The following is a 24383-nucleotide window of genomic DNA, read 5'->3' as shown; positions in this document are numbered from 1 at the left end:
TATTCCATACCACAGCACGTCATGCCCAGTATAGAAACTGGGGGGAGTTACCCGGAAGGCCCAGATCGCTGCTCGGGTCGATCTGGGTATCGGTTGGCAGATGGTGAGCAATTGTATTGGGCATCACTTGGGTTTATTGTTTTCTTTCTTTCCTCTTTTGGTTTTATATTCTCTCCCCTTGTTATTTCCCTTACCATTATTATTATTGGTGGTGGTAGTAGTAGTAGTTTTGTATTATACCTTAGTTACTGGACTGCTCTTATCTCAACCCATGGGATTTACATTCTTTCGATCCTCCTCCCCATCCCTCCGGGAGCTGAGGGGGAGGGAAGAAGGGGGGGAGTGAGTGAGCGGCTGTGTGGGTCTGAGTTACCAGCTGGGCTTAAACCACGACAATTACCCCATGGGATGAGTGTTTGTATGTGTGGGGAAGGGGAGGTTTGTCATTAGAAAGAACAATGACTGGTTTAGTACTGAAGAGAAGGGTTTCCATCAGCCATAGTAAATAAGATGCTGAATGCTGCACACTTGTAAAGCATGCCAAACAACCTTATCCTCTGAACATCTGCCTCCCCTCTTGATGTCAGCGTGGACTGAGGCTTCCAGCATCCCATGAAGCCAGACCCCTTGCAGAGCCTGCAGCAGTGTGGATGCTGCTCTCTGGCTGGCACAGGTTTGGCAACAGCGAGGGCACCAGTGTGGGCTTTGCAGCCCAGCTGAGAAGCAAAGTGAGTCGGGCTGTCCAAGCTGTGAGTGTGGCCACACTGCTGGTGGATCCTGTGCTAGGGACCTGACCACTACCTGCAGACAGGCTTATCCAGGGCTGCAGTCATCTCTGAGGCTTAGCTGCGGGTGGGAGAGCTCTGCCATTTTGGGTCTTTGCCCCTTTTCTGAACAGTTCTTGCTTTTGAGCTTATGTTAAGCCTTTTCCAATAAGAAACAGAGCTCCGAGTGTGGGAAGTTTCGTACCCACTCTCAAAGTAAAACATGCATTAAACATCCTTCATTTAAACTAGTCTCTCAGGAGCAATCCTTTCTTGTTCTCAGGCTAAATGAGTCAATACCTTCTGCCCCAGCCTCTCTTTTGCAATAGAAATGAATGAGATTCTTTAGCTCCGTTCCACACTTCCCTGCAGCCATGCCAGCACTTGGTGTGGTGGCTTTTGCTTGGGGCAGTGGCATCTCATCGGGAGGAAGTTTATCAGTGCCTGTACAGCCCTGTGCCTTGCTTCAGTCCTCTGTCTTGATGTGGCTAGGCTGGATCCCTGGGCTGGACTAAGTGGCATCAGCTGTTTCTTTTTCTAGTCTCATTTGAGGTTCAGTAGAATGGAATCTCAGCTATTTTAGGACTTACATCTCTAAAGCATCTGTCTTATAAAATACAAACAACCCCCCACCAGTCTGGGGCCTTTGGTAATTCCCCAATGAAAGTTGTGGGGCAGTTTTCCTTTAGGGCAGTACAGGTTTTATGAGGCTTATTTTCATTTGCTTTCATCTCTTAGATCACAAGCATTTCTTCCCCCCCCCCCCCCCCCCCCGTGAAAACGATTGAGGAAATTAACTGCTAATGGGGAATGAAGTAAGCCATGTTTTTATTCCAGAGCCCTTGTGAGCCCTGTATCTTCCCATTTTAGACTTGGTCTGGTTGGAGTGAGAGGAGCAGCCTTGATTCATGGTGAAAGCCTGGGATTGGAGGTGGATTCGAAGAGCTGCTGTTCCCAGCTGTTCCATGGCTTGGGGGTGTGTCTGCTAAGATTTGTTTCCACTCTTCTCTTATTTTGCTTTTATAGTGCTTCCTTGCATATTAACTGAGCTGCACCATGTCCCTTGAGTGTCTCCCCTATACCAGATGCTTGTTACATCCTCTTGCTTTCCCACACTCATTTTTCTCATGTCAAGGAACAAGTTCAGCTGAATCATTCTTCATAAAACATGAACCAGAAGTAAGGCTGGAGTGGCAGTTGGAGCACAGCGATGCTCCCTGCTTTCAGGCAGTCCTGTTGCCGCAGGCTTTTCACATACTAGTGGTTTCATTCATGGAAAATCAGCACACCAATATTTTCCAGCGCATTTGTTAGCCAAAACTTTGATCTGCACACTAGGTTGTCAGCCTTGTGCAGGACTGGGTGTAGAAAACAGGCGTGCCCAGGCTGGCTGGCTTCATATCAAGACGTGAAGTCAAGCAATTAGGGTTAGTTACCAACTAAAATGCTGGCTTTCTCCCTGTCTTAAAGGAGATGTTGGTGTGACTCTGAACTCTCAAAGGGCTCATGGTCTCTTCAGAGCTCCAGTCTCTTCAGTTGGCAGCAGTCTCTGCAACTGCTCTTTTGTTTGTTTCCAGAAAAAGCCCAAGAGAGGCTGAGCAAGTGTGTACCCCAGCCATGGGGATTTCCTCTGCTGGTTTCTGGCCATGAGGATGGTTAGCATGGCTGGGGTTCACTTTGCTCTCCTGGTGTGGAGGTGGCAGAGCCCCCCAGTTCTTGCACTCCCCTTACTTATTCCTGCGCAAAACCCTGAGCCTTGAGTGAACTGGTGCACAGGCTGAGCTGAAAGGGCACCTTAAACAAGCTTCAGACTGTCTCAAGCTCTCCAGGGTGCTCTAATCCAGTCTGCCAAGCCATGGAGTACCTTATTTCCCTATCCAAGGAGTTTCAAAGCCTTCCTGATGTGTTGGGTTACAGCCCAGTTGGCTTTACCCCGAAGCTCTTGCCTTTGCAGAGCGAGTACAGTCCTTGGGGCAGTTGCTGTACCAAAGGACGCTCTGTGGTGGCAGATAACTGGTGTCGTGCTGGCAGCAGACATCCCTCTGGGTGCGTGAGGACATGTGTGAGATGCACTTGTACGCACTGAGGCAGGGAGTAAACTGATTTGTTTGAAGTTTCTGTTTGAGACTGCTTTCTTTTTTTTTATTGGGAATCCTAGGGGAAGATGCATTTTATACCCTCTCTTCTCCTAGCATCTACTATTGATTCTTCCCTGTGAGGGTGGTGAGGCACTGGCACAAGTTGCCCAGAGAAGCTGTGGCTGCCCCATCCCTGGCAGTGTTCAAGGCCAGGTTGGACGGGGCTTGAAGCAACCTGGTCTAGTGGAAGGTGTCCTTTAAGCTGCAGGCCTGAGAGCAGCAGGCTGGCTTGCAGCACCTATGAATGCAAGTGCAGAAGAAACTTGCATAGTTTGGAAAATACTGACTGAAAGAAAGCAAATGGCTGTTCTTCAGGTGTTTGCCTGTTTTGCCTTGAGGTTGAGCATGCTGTGTGTCACCAGTAATATGTATGCTGTCAGGAGGTCAGTTGAGATGCTTGTTTGGCAGCAAGGACGGGGTTAAAGCGAACCCACAGAGGCTTGCTGATTGCAGCTCATGGCTTTCATAATGCAAAGCCCCTGGGAATTCAGTGGCTTGTCTTCCCCTACCCCCATTCCACTACTCTAACCTTCCTGACTCATCTGGAGCTGCATCCCTGCTCCTACAGCTTGCCCAGGGAAGCTCTGCATAAAACCAGCAGAGGCATAAGCATGTGAAAGATGGGATTATTAAATTTCCTTGGGAGAGCACTGAGTCATTTTCCAGCACGGTTGTGCTGTTTCCTTACACTCTGGCTGGTATGCAGCATGCCTGCCTCTTCATCTGTGACCTGCACATTTCCCATTGCAGGCTGGCTGAGGAAGCAGCTGGTATATACCATGTCTCTAACTCTCTGGAGACTGCTATGTGGGAACATCCTTGGCTTTGCCGTAGGCTCTGGATGATGCACAGCAAAGTCGCTTAGGCTAGAAAAACATGAAGGTAGTTCAGCAGTGGTTTGTACAGCACCCAGTACGCTGACCTGTGCTGCAGCCAGGAACGGTTCCTGCCATGTACCCCCTGCTAACCAGGGATTCAGTCTCACTGTACACTGCATGGTTTGCATAAGAAAAGTGCTAAACAGACAATGCAGCCCAAGGCCTTTTGTTGTGCAGCGTTCACTTTAAGGACAAGCACCATCACAGTATTTTTCCTAATGTGCAAAATCCCTTCTCCCTCCCTGCTGTTTGCAATAGCCCTTTGGAAAGCTGGAGGGGCTCTCTTTCCCACTCACACACGTGCACTCAAGAGCCTCGCCAGCACTGTTTGGCTGTTTACATCGGGAGCTGGATTTTGCTTTCTACTTCCCAAAGTCATAGAAGAGTTTGTAGCATTTGTTTTGGAAACAAAACCCCTTCTAGAGAATTACATGGCCTCTGCAAACAGATGGGTACAAAACAGGTCGTGTGCTTTGGGCTGGCTCTGCAGACTGTACAAGATAGCCGTCTCCTTCCTCATTTTATGGTTTCATGGCCACTGCATTTAACAAGAACTCTTAAGAAACCTTTGAAGCTTTATTAACCCTATGGGACAGTGAAGATGCTTAGCAGCTTTCCCCTGGTCAGTGCTGTGATTGCAGAGCAGGGTTTGAATCTTTTATGGGCATAGAATATCTGCACTCAGACAAATAAGTAGGGTTTCTCATACTGACTTTTCTTCAAAGTTTTTGGAAGTAAAAGTGTGTTGGTGAATGTTAGGAAGAGGTTGTTGGTCATAGCTGTTTGAGCTGACTGTCCTCAGTTTCCTTTGTTATAAACAAATGTCTCCTGGGAAAAAAATTGCCTTCTGACTCCTTCCTTTAGCACTAGATGAGATGGATGGGAAGCAGGGAGCACTGCTGTTACAAAGAGTGCTTTCCTGTTTCTGCATGGCATGGGGATCCTTTGCTCAGCTTTGATACCTTCTTGCTCCATGACCTGCTGTGCTCTTGTTGTGCCAGGTCAGTAGGTATTCATGCTGCATTGTCTTTAGCTGCTGAAGTTGTCTTTAACAAGTAGGGAACTTCAGTGTCAGGTCTGGGGGAGCTTGAGAGGAACAGCATTAGCATCACGGACACCTGGAAACAAATAAATGACTGTTGTCTTTGGCCATGGGATTTCTGGCCGTGGTCTTCCTTTAGGAGGCAATGAGATCATATTGACAAGACTGAGAATATAAATCCATGCAGGCTCTGCCACAGGTTGTGTAAAACCTTGAGTGTGGTGTCCTGGGTCTTAAAACTTGGGCAGAAATTGGCACATTCCCCACACACACGTCTTTGTGCCAGAGCTTCTGCTTTGCTTGATGTATGACAGGCTGGGAAGGGAGTGGCTGGATATCAGCCACTGCAGTTATAAAGTCTTAATTTTCTGTATCAAACAAACCAAGGGAGCCTGGGGCAGCTCTGGAAACTCCCAGGGAATGTTCTGTCTAGGATTCCCAAAGCAAACTCTGCAGTTGTCTCTTCTCCCATTTGCTGTGCTTTTCCTCCCCCTTCCACACCTCCTGTGTCTCATTGTAGCCTAGATTGCCAGTTAACATAACCCCAGTCTGTGCTGGGCATTACAGGGCACAACCCTGAACTAGAGACCTGGTAAGGCAAGCTAGATCAGCTTCCCAGCAATCCCATTCTCAGGGTGACAGGGAAAGCTTTGAGGGTGCCTGTACATTTGTTAGTGGTGGATTGGCCTCATGGTTTACAGCTGGGAATAGTACATGGGGGGAAAAACCTTCACAATACACAGACTTATTGCCACTACCTGCACTGTAGGACAGATGGCTCCTGGAAGAAGATCCAAGCCCCTCATCCCATTGGAAACCCTAGGAGCTCGGTAGCTGGGGATTCAGCAGGAATCCTAAACCTGCTTATGTTGGGATGGGGACCTCAATCAGCTTGTATACCTTTTAGCCAGTAAAAGTATAGGGTCCCAAGTCATACTAGAAGATTATTTGGAGTCAGATCTGTTCCTGAAATAAAAGGAGAGCTTTGCCATCCAAACTCTCAGTGCCCTTTCTTTGCCAGGAGCTGTGCTTTGCAGGAGGGACTCCAGGATTTAGCATCATTCTCTAGGCAATTTGAGTCAAAAGAAGTGGGTTTGTGATGTCTGCTGAAGGTACCAAAACTGTTGCCCAAGTTTCTGGGTTGCCTTTCTTGTAGCACTTGCTTTCCATGTTGTCTTCGTGTCTGCTGGGTTTTATGTGAAAAGTCTGATTGTACCTGGAAAGAGGTTTTTAATAAAACAAACAGAAAACCCCAAAAAAACCCCAAAACCCCTGTCTGAATTGGGCATGTCCAATGTGGCAGGCCTGCAAAACAGCTCCTTGGTCAACTACTGTCAGCTACAACCTCTGCTTGGCTGCTAGAGCTGAAGGCCAGAAAAGCTCATGAGTTCATCTGGCCTCAACTCCTGCACAGCATGCTTCTCCCCAGCCACCCATCTGCCAAACCAGTGGACTTTGTTTGGCCTTTCTGGTAAAGGATTTTAGCTAATCTTGAGTTGAAGACCTCAATAAATGAAGAATCCTCCCCTTTCTTTGAGGTTAATTAACTGTGGCGACTAATTGTTGAACAAATTGTTTGAAACAGCTACAAGTACACCAGAACTTCCCAGAATACAGCAAATTGCTTGAGCTCTGCTCTTGTGGGTTTTATTTCAGTGTCACTAGGACACAGTTATGTTTATGCCTATTTAATTCAGAAGAGGCTGCCACTGCCCCTCTTGCTCTCCAGCTCTCTCTAGGTGCCTGTCTCTGTATTTGAGGATGCCCAGTGCCTGATTTATGACATTTAGCAGCTTGACCAAGGGCAAACTCCAGAGGTGTATAATTGCGTTTCATCTTTCCTCCTCATACATGGAAATAAATGTCAGGATGGATGTCAGCTGTCTGGCCAATGCATGAGTGAATCTGGTTTCGTATGTGCACCTTGAGCCAAGAATACATGTGTGTATTTTTTACTATTGTGATAAACCTGGAAATGCAGACTGTGCTGGAGGAAGAGGGCCTTTTGGTTTTAAATATTGATATCAATATAGTAGGGCTGTGGCTGTGACATCTGGGAGCCTTGAAGCATTAGCTCAGAGATTATGCTGAATGCTCTGGGGAATTCAGTGTTGTACAAAGTAAAAGAAAGGGCATTGCTAAGTGATAACATGCTTCAGATGCAGAAATAATGGACAGGGTCCTCTTGGGTCCACAGGCTGTGGATGTGTGGGGCTGAAAATGGGAAAGTGAAGATTCAGACTGAATCCTGGGAAGAGGTCCCTGACGGAGTTTTTTATTTACTTTGATTTGTGATGTAATCAAAAAGAAAGCAGCTGCCCAGAAACCCAGACGCATGATGGCTGTGGAGGAAGAGGTGAAGACCCTGTTCCTTGGAAATGCTGGAGGCATGGTGGGTTAGATGTGGTACGTCATCATCCTCTCTAGAGCCTCAGTGCAGAGCATGCCGAGTAGTTCTGCTGCATGGTTCTTCATCAGCTAATCAAGCTGAACAGTCATCCAGAAGGCACGATAAGGGCTGAGAAACTTTTTAAAGTAAATTTCAGTGGTTTTCTCATCTTTGTGATCCTTTTAGGACTTGGAGCCACATGCAGAGTTAATACACAGTCAGAACACACTGGGTTTCTTGTGTGTGCAGTTGCCCCTTCCCCAGCAAGGCACTCATCACGTGGCTTGTAAATAAACTGTAACAGGGGCCTGTGGACCCCTGAGCTGGCTCCATGCAGAACGTACCTGCCAGTTCTTGGAGGGCTTACTGGCAAAGGCAGAGCTTTGTGCAGGCTGAGCTGTGCTGCTTCCAAATCTGAGCTGGCTTTGTGCCTTGCTGTGCCTGGTCTAATAAGCTCTGTCTGAATGGGATTTGCTGGGTAGTGCCTGTCAAGGCGCGTGGGCTGGCTGCGGAGCAGCGAGCAGAGGTCTGATGCTTTGTCTGGGCATTGCAGCCCCCCTTCCTCCCCTGCTGCTGTGGGGATGGAGAGCTGGATGTAGGATATGTTCTGCATCTCAACACCAGCTTTTACATTAACTAGTTGTAGTAAGTGTAGTCTACAACATAACTAGTAGTCGATGGTTATTGAATTTTTGCAGGCTGTTCCAATGTAGGGTTTAGCTCTCGCTGGGGGAAATGTTCAAAATACAGGGGTAGTTGTTGATGAGGGTAGCAGAGAACATCACAGCACAGCTGGGATCCATCCAGACATGGTAAAGCTGTGCAGGAGAGGACTCACCTTTTGTCCTGTGCCAGAGGGGTCTCAGCATCTGATGCATCAGGTAGCAGCATGGGAGCACATTGTCATGAGTTAGTGTGCATGCCAGTTGCATACACTGCCCTGTAGAGTTTGAGCACCTTAGCATGTTTAGTTGGAAAAGGAAAAGCAAGCTTATAAAACTTTAGGATAACTATCTTCATGCAAAAAAGCAAGCCACACTGAGAGGCTGTGGGGTACAGGGAGGGGGATGGCAACCCAGTCTCTTAATTCAACTGCAGTTCCACTCAGTGTGGAGAGAGCAAATGAAAGGAAGTGATTTTTCTCTACCAACTCCTTTATTTAAACATAAAAGCTTTTCCTGGCTACTTGCAAAAGATACTGTTAGCAGAGTGGTCCTGTGCAGGACACCTCTTTCAGGTTGAGGAGACATGCATGACCTTTGGACAACAGCCGACTTGCAGTATCTCCTGTTCTGAAAGCTGCTCCATGCGCATCTATGTTAAGGTGACTATTAGGGTAACATCATTTGTTGCATAGAGTTGCAAGAAAAAATATTTCATGTCCCAGCAGAGCATCACTGGAGTCACATACATGCAACTGCCCCAGGTCTTTGCAGTCATAGCTCACAACATTGTGATATCATTTTCTTCAGCTTTTTAATTAAACAGAGGCTTGAATTTCATATATTTCTTTCCACATTTCTTCAAAGCTCTTAAATTCACCCCCTTCTGCCCACTTCAGCTTTCCCTGGTAGGTTATAACCTGTTGGAAAACAGAGCACATTGTGAAGGCCAAAGCAAAAGTTGACTCAGCAATCCTTCCCATTTAGGCTGCTACTGTTCATGGAACAGGAGATTAGCCTTAAAATACCGCTGCCAAAAAATATTGCTGCTCTAACAGAGCTGGTGCCCACTTTATTAGCTGTTGCTGTGTCCTTTAACTTACTTTTTTAAAGAATGGATTCTACTATTGTCTTAATACTCTGTGAAAGAGGGTTTTCTTTTCATATGCTGGAATAATTCTGATTTTTCTAGGAGAAGCATTTGGCATCCTTTCTCCAGGTATCTGGAGAAAGGCTTTGTCCTAGGCACAGCTCACATCGTTACTAACAGTGGCCCCTGTCCTTAGAGGATTTTACATGAACTCTGGGAGTTGCTGTGTGGAAGTGAATGGGCCTTACTTATAATCTGAATGTCAGCACAGGGGTATGTCTTTATGGGTTCAGGCTCACCTGTGGTCCTGTAGATCATGTCTTTCTCTCCCCCATGGGACTTCTCCAGGTTGCCTTCAGATCTACAAAGAGCCACCCACCAGCTTTCTGCTGGGGTCTGTTTCAGCTCACGGAAGCTGGATTGGTTGTGGAGCTGCCCAACTTAGTTCCTGCTAGGAGCATTTCCCCAGGTCTTCCAAACTGCGTGGAGCTGTCAGGATGCGTCGCTGCTCTTCTGTGCTTCCCCTCTTGAGGAGAAGGGGCATGGATGTGGTCCTGGATGGGTCCCTTTAGAGCAGGCACAGGGCAATACAGGAATAAAAAGCTTCCTTATAATTCCCATCATCCTTGCTACCTGGAGCAGATCCATTCATGACCTTGGAGCAGATAGGTGTCAAGACCTGATCCACGTGCCCGAGTGTGATCTCAATTCTGTGTATGAAACTGGATGCAAACACAGCAGCAATGCAGGACTAGCTAGTAGTGAGGTGTTGCTATAAAGAGAAAAGCAGATATCATCAGTGACAAGTTGGGGTGATATTCCAGGGAGAAAGTGGGGCTTGGGGAGGGAGCTGGCCAGAGAGCAGTGCTTCACATGACAATAATGGGAACTGTGGGTGTCTGTCATTCCTGGAAATATGCTCAAGTGCCCTTTTTCCACCAGGGAATTAAGAAGTTATGCAGACTCAGCCTAGTTTCATTTGTGGATTTAAAACAGGTTTTGGTAGAAGGCAGCCAAGCACATCAAGAATGGAACAGAAAATATTCTTCCCAAGTCCAAGAGCCTGAAAACTGCCTCTCACACCATCTAAAGCAAGCGACAAAAGCTGCTCTTGTTGTAATCTGAAATCTTTCTGTTTTCTTCCTCCCCCACACCCATTGGGTGCATGAGTGCATAGGCTATTTATCAGCAAATTTAAAGCCACAGGCATAAATCTATTGTGGAGTCACCCTAGGACCCCTGTACTGGAGGAGGAACATGTTGCATTATGTGGTTCTTACAAAGCAGCTGAATTCAGTCTCTTGATTGCCTTGGCTACAGCTCCAGGTACTTGTTCATATTTTCTTCCTTTTAACCCTTATTTCTTCTCCAGTCTGATCTGCATTTTTGACAGGTGATTATTATCACTGAAAGCTGACAGGTCTGGTAGTCTCAAGTGCTGCAGAAGTCCTGATGCTAGTTGTCATACATGCAGGTTGTCTTTGAGCATTTGGAAAGAAAGGCTGTAGAAAACTTGCATGTTATGAAGCTTGTCTCTGCTAGTGCAAGCAGGAGTGCTGATCACTGCTCTGTTGGGCAGGACTTGGTCCCAGAGCACCCCTAAGATCACAGGGTGTCTTGGACCTCAATGGGGAGCACTTCTAGTCATTAAATCTGGAACAAAGCAAGGCCAACAACTAGACAACTCCTTCTGTGGGTGTTTTCAGCATTTCCCTGGCTCAGTCTTTAGTGCTATTTCCTAACCCTCTGCGTTTGGGGCAAGTACCTCACTCAGCCTGGGCTTCCCCAGTGCCAGTGCATATGCCTGGAGCTGTACATCAGTGACACCAGCTTCTGAGTTTGTTTTCCACAGCAGGTGTCTCTTACGAAATTCATCTTATCAGTGGGTAATCTGTGATTTACCCCAATCCAAAGGAGAAGCTCATCAGCACCAGACCCAAATCTAGGCTGTCAGTGTGCAAATACCTTCCTCCTATGCCGAAAGACTGTAGGGATGCTCAGATGGGTTGCTCAGGATATCTCAGTTAATGTTCAGAGTTGGGATAACTCTGCTGCACAGACTGCTGTGGTACTTTGAGACATGTTGGTGGGAAGAAGAATATTCCACCATGGTGGATGGTGGGAGTCCTGGTGGAAAGTCCCACACACAAGGTTTGAACAACTAGGAAGAAATTAATTCCATGAAGGGCCCTATTTTCAACTTCTTAATATAGAAAATTCTTTGTGGCTGCAGTTTGGCAGGGTCCTACCTCTTGCAAAAGGGGTCACTACTTCCATACAATGCTAGAGCTGGTTTATCCTATTTTCACTAAGCTGTGAAAGTTGTTTTTCTACCATGCTGTGACTCTGCTTGTTTCCCCACCCTTAGACTCCATCTGTACACTTCAAAATAGTAGGAGGAAGAGGGCAGAGAAAGAACAAAGGCTCGTAATATGAATGGAAGGAAACTAGGGAAATTCAGGAGGAAATGGACAGTGAGAAATACAAAAAGATCCAGCTGCACTGAATGCATGGGGCATGAGTGCACAAGGATGCTTTCTGCTTGGTATTCAGAGCTCAAGACCTGCATTGCGGAGCTGAACTTTCCTTTGAGTCAGTGACCTATTCAGACACCTAACAATGTCCATTATGTACAGTCAGCTTGTTTATGCCCAGTGCTGGGCTTTCTTACCTTTGTTTCATGTACAAAAAACCAATATCCTACTTGCAAAGTGGCCAGGGTGAGCTAGATTTTGCTGTACAAGCGCTTGACCGTCAGCTTTCACATCATGTAAGTCCAGAACAGTGCTGAGGCTTGGTGATAGCATGGGACCAGCTTGCCAACAATGCTCGTGCATCACTGCAGGGCAAGAGAGGGGAAACCTGGGGATCTGGTGGTGAACGTCGCAGTGGAGAGGCAAGTGGTGCTGCTGCTGCCTGTGTCCTTGCTGCAGAATAGGTGGGGCTGTCAGCCCACGAGAGCTCTGCTTAGGTTTGTTCTGCAGCTGGCCCAGGTTTCACACACACATGAGGGGATCCGCTGAGAGGCTTTGTACACTCTCTGTGGAGTCCAGGGCAGCAGCTGAAGCGTGCTCCGCAGCGGAGTATCCTCTGTGACCTTGGGCAGCCCAAGGTTTTAGCCTGTTACTCGGAAACAGCTCCCACCTCCACTACAAAATACAACATGAGTTGTCATTGGATCACGTACTGGCTCTAATTAATGTGAGAGCTGAAGCACAGCTTTCGGGTTAGAAGAAATAATGTACAATATGACTTGGCCTTAACTGTAGTTTTCTGCATGAGGATGTCATTCTCGGTTGAGGGAGGTGCTCTTTAACCCAGCCCACCAAGAAGCAACTGTAAGCAGTGGTTGAAAAAGCTGGAGCTAGAAATAAGGTACACGTTTCGTGGCGAGAGCAATTTGGGCATTGGAGCAAGTATGTGCAGGCGATGGTGCTTTCTCCTCCTTTTTAAAGAGAGAAAGCATTTTGGCAACTTGCTTGTTCCATATTATGCCCTTGCTTAACCACTGCTCATTCAGTTAGAACCACTTAGCAGCTTTAAAGCCATTTCTTTAGGGGGGAAAAAATGAATTCTACACATTCAGGGAAACATCTGTCCTCATTCGGAGTAGAAACTGTAGTTAAAGTGGTCCCTGGAGTGTGTGAGAGAACTCCAGTTCCTTACTGCTGCTCTGCAGTCACTTCTCAGAGGACAAAGCTGGCTGTGAAAGGTGAAGAAGGTGGTTTAGTAACATTGCTCTACATCTAGAAAAGTCAAGCAGTGCCTCTTTGAAGCTTCAAACATATGTGCAGCACATGACACCTGAGGAGTGTTTTTATTTGTGTTTGTCCTCAGGAAATCATGTTTCTTTGTAAGCTGAGCCCTTTTAAGTGTCATAAGTTGGGCACCTCAAAAGCTGGGCTTTAACAGGCACTTCTGGAAGGTGTCAGCCTGAGCTGTATTTTCCTGACTCAGATCCTTACAGTAAGAACTGAGGAATGGAGCATTTAAATAGGGAAAAAAAATAGAAGCTACGGTGCAGCTAGATAATGTCAATCTTGTAATTGCTTTTAATATTCATTGCCAGGCACGGCAATCACACTGTGTCAGTTTTAAGTTAAGCAACCTTTAGTCCTAGTCATCTTCTGTCTATGTACATGAAAAGGATGACTGAGCCCACAGCTGCTAAAAGCATTTCTCAGTTACTTATATTTCACTAGGTATTTAAAGATTAGGTTGAGGTGTAGAGGATGAAAGGGTTTTTTCTTTATCTGTTAATAAGAAACTTGTATTTGCAGATATGAAAAAGACCAAAGATTTGAAGCATCTAACATGTTTCTCTTTTCCCTGCTGCTCCCTCTGAGTGGGGCGGGGGTAGGGGAGCATGTGGAAATCCTACAGGGAATAAAACCACATCCCTCTTGGTCTACTGCTTACCACAGCCCTGCCTTGGTTCCCAAAATTGATGGGTAAGGATGTGCCATGCTGGAGTTCTCATGACATAGCCTTGATTGCAATGCAGGAGACTGAGCAATGTATGTGGGAATTAAATATATGGGGCTTTGTACACTTTAAACATCAACAACAAAGGGGAGGATGATCTTTCTGCCTGTAATGCTTTGAAAGATTCCTGTAGTCACTTACTTTTGCTGTCTCCACTGACTATCCAACCCTTTATGGGAAAGGACATCTTCATGAGCCTTGTGGTGCTCCAGCCCTTCAATCAAAAAAATAACCATCCCTGATATCTCCAGAAAACTATCTGGCAAGATCAGAAAGGAACAGATTAACATTGTCTTGAACAAAAGAAGAAAGCAGCAGGGGGAAAATAGTTTGGAGAAGGGCTTCCAGCTGTCCATATTTAAAAATGTGGTAAGGGGGAAACACAGGCATGGATCCTAGTGTAAAACAAAGCCAGCAGCTTTCATGTCCCCTTTAAGACAGACACATGTGGCAGGAGCAAAGATGCTCCCCTTGCTGGAGCTGCGTGATCATAGAGCTGAGTAGTGCAGGGACTGCATTCACAGCAGCGTGTGCTCAGGAGGAGGGTGTGAACAGTTCCCACACAACCTCTTAAGAGCAGCCTGAAACAGTATTCAACATCCTCCTGCCAGCCATTCATCTTTTTGCTGGCAGGTTGAAACAAGTGATGGAGTTGCTTCAAGGGAATTTGATGGTGAGCTGGTTGTGTGTGGTGTAACAGACTTAACTGATGACTGGGATGCTTGCTTTGTTAATAGCTTAACTGGAAATAGAAAGCTCTGACTTTGTGATCAGTAGACTTGGGAGTGTGGGGGACAGCTGGGCACACCAAACCCAGCACCCTCTATACCACCAGATGTGTGTGATGTTGGTGAGGAGGACACAGGGACACAGGGAGCTTCAGCCCAAGCTAAGGCAGTGTGTCTGGAGGGTGGTGGAAGTGCCCAGGCACAGTGCTGCTGTGGGGACACAGAGTGAATCTGTGCATCGTGCTGCTGGCAAGCTCCAAGCCAGCTTGGGTTTTCTATGGGGCTCTGGGTACAGCCACCCCATGAGGGGCTTTGGGCATGTTTGTGTTCTCCCCGCTCTTCACAGCAGGAAACTAAATCCAAGTCCCCAGGGTAGGTCTCAGCCTGCAGAGATGTTTGTGGTAACCCACAAGGTGGGAGGCACCCTAATTTGACATGCAGACCCTTTTTCTGCTCTGTCCATGAGCTGTTTGTGTTGTATCAGAGGAGCATCCTCTGATACAGAAACCCCTGGGGTTTCTGCTCTGTCCATGCTGTTGTGGTGGTATTGACAGCTTTCACACCCTGCTTTTGCTGCTTCTCAGTGGATTGCACTAGTAACCCTGTTTTCCTGCAGCATGACATTGCACTGCACCACCTCCAGCATAGAGGATTTTAGAGGGTTGTTCACATGGTCATTCAGAGTCCATGGACAGTTTAAGCCTTTAGTCTCCCTGAAGAGCACTGTTTTGGTGGCAAAAACCTTTCTATCAGACTCTCCAGGCTGGGTTGTGGATAACGGCTCTCCTCTACTCTTAACCAGGTAGCACAAGCCTCTTGTTGGAAATCCTGAGTCACCCAGTGTTGTATTTGATTGATTGTGGGAGGGGGTGATGTTAGCTTTGCATGAACCACCAAGTCTTTAAAGACTTGGCAAGTTTTCCTCCTAATACTCAAGTCCTGGGGGAAAGTGACCAGGTAAGTACCTCGGCTTTTGAGCAAGGAAAAGTTTCTATCTCTAAAGGCTGGAAGGAAAGGACAGCCACTCTGGCTGGCTTAACCTAAGGCTTAGAAATGAGGAGGCAAATTAATACTGTTCCTGATTTTCTTACTTTTCTGCAATGTCTAGCTTTTAAGCTAATCTCAACTGGAGAGGGTGCAGAGGCTGACTCATGGCTTTTGAACACTGGGGTTAGCAGCTCTAGAGAAGAACCCCCATGTGCTTTTGGTTATGCTGATGTCCATGTGCCTATGAAATTCGGGTGTGTGCTCTGGTTCACAGTGCTGCTTGTTACCACCATTTGGCTGGATATAGGTGGCCTGCCCTTGTCTGTAATTTGTCTGGTGCTAATACATCAACACAATACAAATCTGCCTTTAGTTAGCTGTTTCCTTCTCCCAGCTGTATGACAGGGCATGTAGGGTTTAGGTATTTGGATCCGTAAGGGGAGTCGCTGTGAGAGGATTGTAATTCGCCCTGGTTTAATTACATGCTCCGAGACAAGGCTTTGTACTGAAAAAGTTGGGGGTTTTCTTTTGGCTTCTGAGCCCATTCAGCCCCCCTCTAGTCTAAAAAAATATTTTATTCTCAAGAATATTACTGTCCTGGTTGGGATAAAACTGCTGGGTGACCTTTAGATGCGTCCCAGTCTTGCCAGTTAATGATGGGCTGAAAGTGGATCAGCTGGCTTGATTTAATAGCAGAAGTGGAGGAAAGCTGATGGTGGTGCATGGTTTTTCTCTGTCTGCAGTGATCTTTAGCTCAGAAGAGCACATCTCTGCTAATTGACTATTAAACAAGATTGCTTGCTGAGGTGCGCTGTCTTGCCATTTCATTCCTTTAAGGAATAAATCTCTGATCAGCTGCACATGGGGCTCTTAAATATAATCTGCCTAATGACTGGAGGGCTTTGACATTCTGCTATTAAGGCACCAATGTTTTGGGTTCCAAACCAAACCTTTGGGGTGGGGGGGTTGAGCAGGGGTGGTTTTGGTTTTTTTCTGAAACGGTAATGTTCGAAACAACAAAAGCTGCTTTTTAACCTCAAAGAGAGACTTGGAAGCAGCACAGAGTCGGCCTAGAGAGATGTCTCTTTTAGCTGAAGATTTCTAGGATTACACGCATTACTGCATGCCCGGACCACTGGTTAGACACCTACCTGGCCACAGATCCTTTGTCCCAGTTGCTGTGCATGCAAATAATGTGTGCTTGCATGTGTTTACCCAGTTTGGAAAAAAATCTGAGCCCTGAAGGATTTGAGTTTCCTTTTGTGTTATGAAACAGGCCACGTTGAGAGCCAGCTGAAGCAATGCTCACTGCCTGCTTTGTAGAGGCACTGCAGGCTCTGGGAGGCTTTTGGAGCTGATGTGCTCGGTGTTTGAGGAAGGACAGTTAGTCCTGTTGCTTAATGAGGATTCTCACTGCCATTTTAAAGAGCTCTGCTGACACACTCCAGAGGGAATCCCAACCCAGGCCTGAAAGATAGCAGCAGCTTGGGGTCCAGGGAGTCAGAAGGGGCTGGGTGAAAGCAGGGTCTAGTTGCAAACTTAGGCATGTTCGCCCTTTCCTCTTCAAATCCTGCTCTGTTTTGTTCAGCTAGGCCAGCCCCTGGCACCATCCTCTGCAAGCAGGGATGCAGGGGAGGAATGTTACTTGTCCTGGGAGGCTGGGACACCCTCCCCAAGGCGTGGGGAGGGCACAGATTATTTAGATGCTTTCTGGTCCCCTTCTCCCCCACCCCAGCTGGTTGATATACATCATCCTAAAGCCTTAATATCATGTGGCAACTGACACAACAGGCTAGAAATGGTAAGGGGAACAAGACTCAGGCTTGCTCTGCTGTTTTAGAGTAAATTTGCTGAGGTGAGTAGCTCTAGAGAGGACACCTTCAATACCGGAGCATGGGGAAAACACAGCGTCCAGGAGTCTCATTCCTGAACGACAAGAGCCACCAAGGGAGCCCTAAGTCCTTGTCAGGCCTTGCCCAGGAGCCAGCAGCACTGCTGACGCGAGCAGCCGACTCATAAGGGACGGCACCTCCCCGAGCAGGTAAAACACTGCCCTTGGGAGCGCGGTGAGCAGAGTGGGCAAACAGGGCGTGGCGTGGGCAGGTGAGCAGCAAGGGTCCAGTAATCTGGCAGGCTGCAGAAGTAAGCTCAGCCAGCGGTCATCAAGAAAATGCTCTAGGATGGCATCCTCTCGACAGAAAGCAAAGAAAACTAAGTTCTCTCTGCTGGCCAGGAAGGACATGGTGACCCAGACAGAGGTCCCTTATAAACATGTAACTGTCCAGGTATCTGGCTGTAGTGAGCGCCAGAGCCTGTTGGTGATTTTAGATGGTGGCTGTGTAAGATGTCAGCAGGTTGATGATTTGCTCTGCATGGTGGCAGAGCTATGGGAAGAGGTGGAACAGCTAAGGAGCATAAGGGAATCTGAGGAGAAGATTGACTGGTGGACCTGCACTCTACCATCCCTGAGAGAAGCCAGCCAGCCACCTGAAACAAAAGAACTTCAGGATCCCCTACCTTCTTGCCATTGGGCAAATGGAAGGAACCTAGGAGACAAGGGAGGTTGGCAATGCGTTACGCTTTGGAGTAGACAGTGTATTACCCCCCAGCTCGTGTGATCTTCCCAAGTACCCCTTTACAATAGATATGAGGCCCTGGTACTTCAGGATCAGGAAAGTGAGGAAGACTATGATAAGGGACCATCCAGGTTAGAAGAGTTCCCACAGAAAAGTCAGAGAATACCTTGTTTTATGACCAGCTGTACTAGAAAAAAAAAAAAAAGACGAGTGGTGGTGATTGGTGACTTCACCCTGAGGGGAACAGAGGGCCCCATATGCCGACCTGATCAGACTCACAAAGGAGTCTGCTGCCTCCCTGGGGCCAGGGTAAGGGATGTCACCAGGAAACTCACTCATCTGGTACAGCCCTGTGACTACTATCCTTTATTAGTCTTCCAGGTGGGCAATGAAGAAATCTCTTCAAGAAGCCTGAGGGGACTCAAGAAGGACTTCAGGGCCTTGGGGTGACTGATTCAGGGTTCGGGAGCCCAAGTAGTGTTCTCGTCCCTCCTGCCAGCCGCAAACAACGTCAATGGTAACATCAGAAAAATTGCATTAATTAATTCCTGGCTCCATGACTGGTGTCAGCGCCAGAATTTTGGGGGTTTTGACCATGGGTCTGTCTATACGGCACCAGGTCTTCTGGCAGCAGATGGGGTACACCTGTCCCAAAGGGGGAAAAGGATTCTAGCCCAGGAGCTATCAGGGCTTATAGAGAGAGCTTTAAACTAGGTTTGAAGGGGGAAGGGGATAACACCAGGCTCACTAGACATAAGCCATGGGGTAGCGTGCCGCTGCTGGAGTCCAGATCCACAGGGCGACTTAAATGCATTTATGCCAATGCCTGCAGCATGGGCAACAAACAGGAAGAGCTGGAAGCCATTGTGCAACAGGGAAATCATGACATAATTGCCGTCACAGAAACACAGTGGAACGATTCGCATGATTGGAGTGCTGCAATGGATGGTTACAGGCTCTTCAGAAGGCATAGGCAAGGAAAAAGAGGTGGTGGGGCTGCGTTGTATGTCAGGGAGTGCATTGACTGCCTAAGAACTCAATGTTGTGAGTGAGAAGGCTGAATGTTTGTGGGTGAAGATCAGGGAGAAGGCCAACCAAGCTGATATCCCGGTAGGAGTCTGTTATAGACCACCTAGCCAGGATGAAGCTACAGATGAAGTGTTCTTCAAACAACTTGGAGAAGTTTTAAGATCACTTGCCCTTGTTCTCGTGGGGGACTTCAACCTACCAGATGTCTGCTGGAAGTACAACACAGCAGAGAAGAAACAATCCAGGAAGTTCTTGGAGGGTGTGGAAGATATAGCTTCCTAACCCAGCTGGTTGGTGAGCCAACTAGGGGAGATGCCTGGCTAGATTTGCTGTTCGCAAACAGAGAAGGACTGGTGGGTGATGTGATGGTTGGAGGCCATCTTGGGCAAAGCGATCATGAAATGATAGAATTTTCAATCCTTGGAGAAGTCAGGAAGAAGGTCAGTAAAACCTCCACCTTAGACTTCCAGAAGGCTGACTTTGGCCTGTTTAGGACACTGGTTGGCAGAATTCCTTGGGAAACATTACTGAAGGACAAAGGAGTCCAGGAAGGTTGGACGCTCTTCAAGAATGAAATCTTTAAGGTGCAGGAGCAGGCGGTCCCTATGTGCTGAAAATCAAACTGTTGGGGAAGAGACCAGCCTGGCTGAACAGGGAGATATTGCTTGAACTCAGGAAAAAAAAGAGAATCTATCACCTGGGGAAGAACGGACACTTAACAGGTTTAGATTGGATATTAGGAAAAATTTCTTCACAAAGAGGGTGCTCAGGCATTGGAACAGGCTGCCCAGGGCAGTGGTGGAATCACTGTCCCTGGAAGTGTTCACAAACTATGTAGATGAGGACCTCAGTGATATGGTTTAGTGATGGTCTCGGCAGTCCTAGGGTAATGGTTGGACTTGATGATCTTAAAGGTCTTTTCCAACCTAGTTGATTCTATGATTCTAAATGCTGCAGGAGCAGTTGGTATTTCATTGCTGATATTAAACCTGGATGTAGGGAGAAAAGGGAGAACGTGACTAACACAGAACACCTGCCTCTGACAAATACCCAAGCCACTAGAGACCCTACAGTGATTTTGTAAATCAAAAGCAGGTTTTCAGCCTTCCCAGAAATGTGCACTTCTAAATGCTAACCATCAAATAGCCTAAATTACTGATCCAGCAATCTATAAATTGAGGTAGGCTTAGAATAGACCTCAGAGAACAGCGTTTAGTAAATGGTATCTAGTTCAGTGCTGTTTGTCTCTTGCTCTGACCTGACAAATAATGCAGCCTCTTGTTTGTGTTATGCTAAAATATATTGTAGGAAGGCCATTTAAAGGGGGCCTTTCTGACCTGTCACACAGTGTGTATCTCTAGGAGAGAGGGCTTCTGCATGCAGAAGTAAATGAAAGACTGGGAGTAATAAGTGGTGCATACAGCCTCAAAATCCAGCCCGCCTGTTTTCCCTACCTATCTCTTCCTTTCTTGCTCCAGACACTTGTAATCAGAGAATATCGAAAGTTTGTTGTATTGCTCATAATAAAACCTCAAAGCAAGGATCAGCTGTGGGAGCAGTATATTTCTGTTGTAACCTGAATTGGAAGTAAAGCTGCTCTGTGCACCACGTCCCACTGAGATGAGTCAAGCTGCCACCTCTTTCTAAGGTGACATTACCGGATGTCTGTCTGCAGACTTTGGCTTTTTATTTGGGAGGGGAGAGGAGGGAGATGGTTTCCTTTGCAGCAGCAAGGGCAAAACAGGCTTTTAATAAAGCTTAAATTCTGCAGCTGCTGGCTCAGTTAAAAAAAAAAGTGCTGGCACTCTGTCCTCCTGGAGATGAGCCTTTTCCAGCTCTGCTGTGACTCAGGGATCCAAGCCATCCCTTCTAGTCTTTTTTACTTTGTGCCACTTTCTTGGATGAGAATAATGGGAGAGTTTCTTCCCTTAGCAAGGCTTTACCCTGCTTGGGCTTTTCTGCTCATGGAGAGGGTTTAGGTTGGTGAATGGAAGGAAAGGAATCACAGAAGAAGTGCTGTATCAGAGATATCCTGGAGGGAGCTATGACATTTTATTGGGTAGAAATCAACTCCTCAAATCCCTGATTATAGACCCTGAAAAGAACTAGAAATTCAAAAGCCAAGAGATGAGAAAAGGAGGAATGACTTTGTATGTGATACAGTAATCCTTTCCACCAAGGTACACGTGTGGATCAGCCGAGTGTTGCTAGAGACCTGAGAGCAGGGCTGCCAGATGACAGCCCAGATAGGAATGAGAACATTTTATCCAAATGTTACTGTGATTGAGGCAGATAAGGGATTTTTTATTTTATTTCCTGCAGAAAGTTTCCTGTTTCTTGCTGGTCTCCTGGGACATTCAGCATGACCTCCTTGTACCTGGCTATTTGCAGAGCCTGGTTCTGGCACACGCTGTGAAAGCTTTCACTGGTCCTTATCTGGGAGTTTCACCAAGAAACCGGTGCTGGGAGAACAGAATCTGAAGCAAAGAAACAGAGAAACTTTCACTAGGAGATCTTATTTGTAACTGAAAAAGCAAACAAACAAAAAAAACCCCAACAAAACCAGCTAGAGGGGTGACAAGGTTTAGAGGGTTGCTCACCAGGTCCGGTCAAAGGGAATTTAGCTGGCCTGGGGCAGATCACAGGAACAGCTGAAAACTGGGCTGGGCAGAGACATAGAAAAAGGGGAATAGCCAAGAGAAGTCTTGAATTGCCATGGCGAGGTGCAGAGGGCAGGTTTGTTGCTTGAAGGTCAGAAGCAGCTCCCTGGTGCCCAGTCCAAGCCCCTGCCTTCGCTGGGGTCGTGTCATTCCCTGAGAGCTCCCTGCAAGCACTTGTAGTTGAACTACAGCCTGCATGTTTGAGAGGCATCCACTCACAGTGGAAAGACTTACAACTTGGGATCCGCCACATCCTTTGGGAAGCTGTTCCCATGGTTAATGCGTTTACCGCGTAACTGTTGCAGTTCCCTGAAGGAGTTTGAATCCTCAGCTGGCAGCCTGCCTGCCTTGCTCAGCACTGCTTGCATAGCTCTCTGCCTTCCAAGACAAAAGTCTTGCTACAAAGGGACTAAATGAACTGCCTGGGGTCATGCAGGCTGTCTAGGACCTGAACCTGTTCCCTCTAACAGTACAGGAGTGAGTTCTGTGAAGCATTTGTCTGTTCATTCAGCAGCAGCCTGCTGATCTTGTCTCCTCTCTGGATGATGTCTGCCTTGCTGGTTTGCCCTCAGCAGCTGGTAGGTCACGCAGGATTTGAGAAACAGCTCTGGCATTGTACCAAGCAGAGGCTGTGGGATGCTCACCAGTGAATTCCAGAGATGATGTGTCATAAAAACCCTGGTCTTGCCACCCCCCTCTGCATGGGGCTGCCGGAGGTAGTGGGAGCCCCGCAGGGTTGTGGTCCCCACATTCAGTGAGAGCTTTGGTTTCCCAAGCAGCTTTTGGTAGGTGAATGTTAGCTGCAAAATCTGGGAGCCTCCCACTTTGCATGGGCAGAAGGGAAGCCTGCCTCCAGCTGGAAGGTGACAACTGGGAGAAGTCAGCTGTTTCCATGTTCTTCCTCCTGAGACTTGAAATCTATTTCCAGTGAGGTGGGTCTCTGGGAAGAGGAAGGGAAGCTCTTCGAAGTGGCTGCTGCCAGAGCTAAAAGGCACTCGGGGGTAGCCTTGCCAGCCTCAGGCATTTAAAACACTTCAGTCAAGCCCTGGAAAAATAACGTAGGATAATCTTAGTTTCTCCTCTTAGATACATTTTGGGCTCTCTGTACTATCTTCTGTTTGTTACTGAGCTGCTTCTGCAGTCACCAGCCTTAGTTGTAGTTGAGAAGTGTGAGAAATGGTCTCTAGATAAAAACTTTTCTTGTAAAAGCTCAGGGTAGACACAGCAGTGAAGCAGCAATTTATTAACATTTTTGCAAAAACGGGTGTCCTGGCAAGTAGGCACACACAGCAAAGGCAGAAGTTTGATTTATATTTCCTATCCCATCCACAAGTTCCCTCCCTTGTTTCCCCATTGGTTGCGTACTCCAAGGTTTACAGCCTATATCTGACGCGTATAATCTACATGCCAACTGTCCCGCCTCTGGTTACATCTCCCCTTACTCGATTTCATATGCCCCTTCCTCTTATTTATTTATCTCCTTTTATGGTTCAATTTCCTAACTCTCTGGCAGACATGTGACACCCCAACTTACTGTTTAACTACAGAACCAGCCTGCACCTGCTTAGTTTCATAGGCTGTACAAAGATAACATTCTTTTTAACCACAGAGTGTGTCTGTGGCCCAAAGATGACATTGTCTTTAACCACAGAGTGTGTCTAAGTCATGGTATTTCAAACCCTTTGTTTCGTTTCCTTAGTAACTTAGCCCCAGCCCCAATATTACAAAGCCTTAATATTGCAAAGCCTCATCCCCAATATGTGAAAACAACACTGTTTCTCTCACAAAAAGCACATTCTTTCATCAATCGTTTTTATTGCCTGCTTTCTTGTGGGTTGGACTTCAGGTTTTATATGGCAAATATCTTTAAAGCTTTTTGGGTATTTCCCTCCTTTCCTTACCCCCTGAAATACCCAATTTGATCTGGATCGTTTGGCCAGCTCTTAATCTGGGATGGAACAGAGAAGGTAATTGTGATGGATACTCAGGTGATGTTACCCTTCCCAAAAGCAATTAAATGTGATCAAACCCTCATTCTCGTTTTATGGCTGCTTGTAGCAGTGCCCAAATCTTTATTGTCCAACATGCTGCCAGGCCAGGCTTTCCACTGAAAGATAAGATGTTATATTCATGCTGTTTATTAACTTGGATAATGCTGCAAAGCAACTGCTCCACCGGGCTCTAGCTTGTTGCTTGTTGTAGTGATGCATTTGTGCTAGGGAGCCCTGACGCTCCTTTCCCCTGACTTAATTTCCTGGGAACTTTCTCCTGTCCTGGGCTGCTGACATGCAAACATTTGCCAGTGGAAGGCAGTATATTTCTTTTAATCAGAACTATTCTTAAAGCTGTCAGATTAATTGCTGGGGGAAGAAGAGGGGTCCCTCCCAAGGGGGCTCCCTCCCTGCTTCTGTCCTGCCTTTCTCACCTCATTTTGATCAAAGCCTGGCGTTGATCCGATACAGTGGGAAGCTAATCAGGACTGGGGCTGTCCACAAACCATGGGAGCAGAGACAGGGACTCTGCATTGCTGGGGGGGACACACTGGGGGTTGTTTTCTCAAGGCTCGGGTGGTTGGGGTGTTAGATCCTCCTTGTGTGGCACACTGCACTGTAAAGAGCAACCTAGGAGTTGCACCAGCTGCTCCGCCATCCACACTCATTCACTTTGAAATCCATTTAGCACTGGAACAATTCCATTAGCACTACTTCTTAGGCATGATTTGGAGCTGTTTCTCTGCCCATTAAAACAGAGTCCGTGCACCAGCCTACCAGTCTGGAGGGCTCGTCATAACCAAGACATTCTCCGCATACCTTGGGGCTGCTCCCAACTGAAATCCTGAACAAAAGATCTGCTATTAGACAAAGGAAGAAGGAGTCAGCCTCTGAAGAGAGGAAGAATTTCTCCTCTGTCTGCCAGAAGTTTTTTTTCTAACTAATCTTTTTTTTTTAAGGATTG

General features: G+C 47.0%; 1 protein-coding gene and 1 long non-coding RNA gene across 2 annotated transcripts in view; both read left to right on the top strand.

The window, feature by feature from the left end:
- LOC115619014 (craniofacial development protein 1-like) overlaps window positions 1–24383 on the top strand; it is a 75763-nt gene that overhangs the window by 24952 nt on the left and 26428 nt on the right. The window lies entirely within an intron of this gene.
- On the top strand, window positions 345–18538 carry LOC115619147. Its single transcript, XR_003994934.1, has 3 exons — window positions 345–356; window positions 12682–12684; window positions 18413–18538. It is a non-coding gene; the product is annotated as an uncharacterized LOC115619147 (long non-coding RNA).

The sequence above is a fragment of the Strigops habroptila genome, chromosome W, assembly GCF_004027225.2.
Source record: "Strigops habroptila isolate Jane chromosome W, bStrHab1.2.pri, whole genome shotgun sequence".
NCBI classification, from domain to species: Eukaryota; Metazoa; Chordata; class Aves; order Psittaciformes; family Psittacidae; genus Strigops; species Strigops habroptila.
The sequence above is the reverse complement of the archived record's forward strand: the minus strand, read 5'-3'. Positions and strand labels throughout refer to the sequence as shown.